We start from the raw sequence: 3,015 nt of genomic DNA on the forward strand, positions 1-3,015 counted from the left end.
TGCTGTATTCGTCTCGTTGTTTCCGATTGCTGCCTTCGTTTCTTTTGCCGCCAGAATTTCCCGTCTGCTTGTTGTCTTTTTCATCGTTTCGTTTACCGCCAGAATTTCGCTTCTGCTTGCTGTCTCTTTCTTCGTTTTGTTTGCCGCTAGAATTTCGCTTCTGCTTGCTGTCTCTTTCTTCGTTTTGTTTGCCACCAAAATTTCACGTCTGCTTGCTGTCTCTTTTTTCGTTTTGTTTGACGCCAAAATTTCGCGTCTGCTTGCTGTCTCTTTTTTCGTTTCGTTTGATGTTTTCGTCTTGCTTATTTCGTGTGGCGCCAAGGCATCGCGTCTTCTTGCGAAATTGGAATTCGTTTTTTCGTCTGAGTGTACTCGCTGTCTCGTTTTTTCTGCTGTCGAAAACTTTCGATGTCTCACACTTTCCACTGTCAGCTTTCCAATCATGTATTTCCAAAGTCCGCGATCGGTTGACCGTATTCGCTCTCTCGTTTTTTCTGCTGTCTAAAACTTTCGGTGTCTCACTCTTTCCACTGTCAGCTTTCCAATCATATATTTCTAAAGTCCGCGATCGGTTGAGCGTATTCGCTATCTCGTTTTTTCTGCTGCCGAAAACTTTCGCTGTCTCACTCTTTCCACTGTCAGCTTTCCAATCATATATTTCCAAAGTCCGCGATCGGTTGAGCCCCCAAATGTAAGGTGGAGTCCTCAAATGAGTGCCCAAATGTATTATATTAAAGTTTATTAGTATTATAAATCGCGGACGAGCGAATAATGATAACAATATGCAACTTAAATCTCGGGTTCTGTGAACTGCTGATTTATACCTCTGACTGCTGAACATTGACTATTGACTGCTGAACCTCGACTGCTGACTGCTGAACGTCGACTGTTGACTACTGAACCTCGACTGTTGATTGCTGAACCTTGACTGTTGACTGCTGAACCTCGACTGCCCACTTCTCACGACTGCTGCTGCGTTGCCAATCTGCATAAGGGAGTTGCCACCACGATGCAACTACCTTATCCCATCTCACATATAATATGAATGGTTAACAGTAAAATACTGATTATCTATCATCTAGTTGTATTTACAGTGAGAATGGCTTTTAAGTGGCTCCACAATACCCGCAAGACCAGATTTATTTGATTGATGAGGATAAAGCACGTTTTTTAAAAAATCGAATTAAACACCTTTTCCATTGTTACCTTAACAACTTAGGAAAGCTTTTGGGGTTACTTCCTAATTATTACATATTTGGGCCTATTCAAGATAAAGCTTTCCACCATTTACTTGGATATTCGTGCATCTACTTCTTATTCTAAGGATCAAGTAAATAAATATAAGTTAAACTTAAATTCAATTATACATATCGATTTCTGTCACTGTTCAAATGTAAAAATGTACATCAGTCTGCTAGCTAGAAAAATTGGCCATGTCCGCCTGTTTTTAGCTCTCAGAAAGCAATAGCTAATTGGATGAATTCCGGTCCTAAATAAGGTGAGCTCCTCGGGACGCCCAATCGAGCTACCAAACAACCAAATATACCTATTGTAAAGAGCAAAAGATATAAAATTGCATTAACAATCCAGATGTTTACTTATTTTAAAATACAAATATGGGTCGAAAAAAGTTATTATAGAATTTTAAAAAATTTGTAGAATCGTTGTCAATTCTAATGCCAAAAAATTCAATATGTACGTAACCCTTATTTTCTTTCATATGCTTTGTCCTCCTCTTTCTTCACCTTAACCAAAACTTTTTGGTCATTTCTAGCAATATTTATCTTGGTGTCCTCTTCGGATGGCCAGCTTCTTTCTTCTTACTCCTTGGTTTGGCAGTCGGACTTCTAGTGAGTGGGCGTACCTCACGGGAAATGTGGCCAAAAGGAGCCATCACCATTACTTTCGTATTAGGGGAAATTACCGCCTTCTTCGCTTCGATCTTAGGTTAACTTTGTCCGCTTTAAAACCTTGGAATTTAGGACGAGCATTAAATTTAGCATATTTGGGTGCATCCTTCCACTTTGGCTTCGGCTTCATAATTTGGTTGCGCCAATCTGTTGCCAGTTTAGGAACCTTCAGTTTTTGAGAAAATTTTTTAAACTTGCCGTTTCCGGTGTCACACCTAATACCCACTTCTGAAAATGTCGGTTGCAAATCACATTACCCAGTAGAAGATTGTAGATGGAGAAGCTGTCAGGAAGGCTTCGGCGGGAGTGCGACTTATAGGAACAATAGAAATGCCAGACTCGTACGTTTAGGTGGATAATTAATAAAGTTTATTAACTAATTGAGACTTAACAATAAAATGACGTTTGCAAAGCGATGCCGTTGGATTCGTTCGTGGTGGCCGTTCGTTACCACCGATCGTAGGAGCTTCTTCGTTCGCACCCTTTCTCGTCAACGTTTTGTTACCAACTCTTTGATACTTATCGATAACACCAGGGTAGAGCATAACGTCGCTTGCCCAGGGCTGAATCAGTATGTTAATGAACTGTCTGGTGACAGCTCGGCCAATCCGCATTCGGATCGCCCTCGATTCGAGTATCTTCGTCGTCAGATACATCCAATTCGGGAATATTTGAACACCAGGGTTTCATCTTATCCGAGGAATATACAGAACAGTATTTACGTCCTGTAACCTTATGCCGGGGACATCTTTGATTAATAACGATCGTTTCCAAGGATTTTGGCCACTGATAAGGACCTCGGTATCGTGGTTCCAGTTTACGCGATTCGCCTGTCGCGGCTGGTTCGTTTTCTACTACTACAAGATCACTGTGGAATAAACAAAGGGTTAGTGTGTTGGCGTCAAAACGTTTCTTCCATTTAGCTCTTTCTGATGCGATATTGGCTGCTGCTTGACTTCGAAATTCGTGACGGTTCGTTGAATATGGCTTATCCAGATCTGCGTGTATCGCTGCAGTAAGGTGTTCTGCTCGACATCAATAGCGTTGAAATTAAATACGAGATCAATTGGACTGAATCCAGTGGTACTGTTTTCTGCGAGTGACG

Source organism: Drosophila willistoni, unplaced genomic scaffold (genome assembly GCF_018902025.1).
Source record: "Drosophila willistoni isolate 14030-0811.24 unplaced genomic scaffold, UCI_dwil_1.1 Seg559, whole genome shotgun sequence".
In the NCBI taxonomy this organism is placed as follows: domain Eukaryota; kingdom Metazoa; phylum Arthropoda; class Insecta; order Diptera; family Drosophilidae; genus Drosophila; species Drosophila willistoni.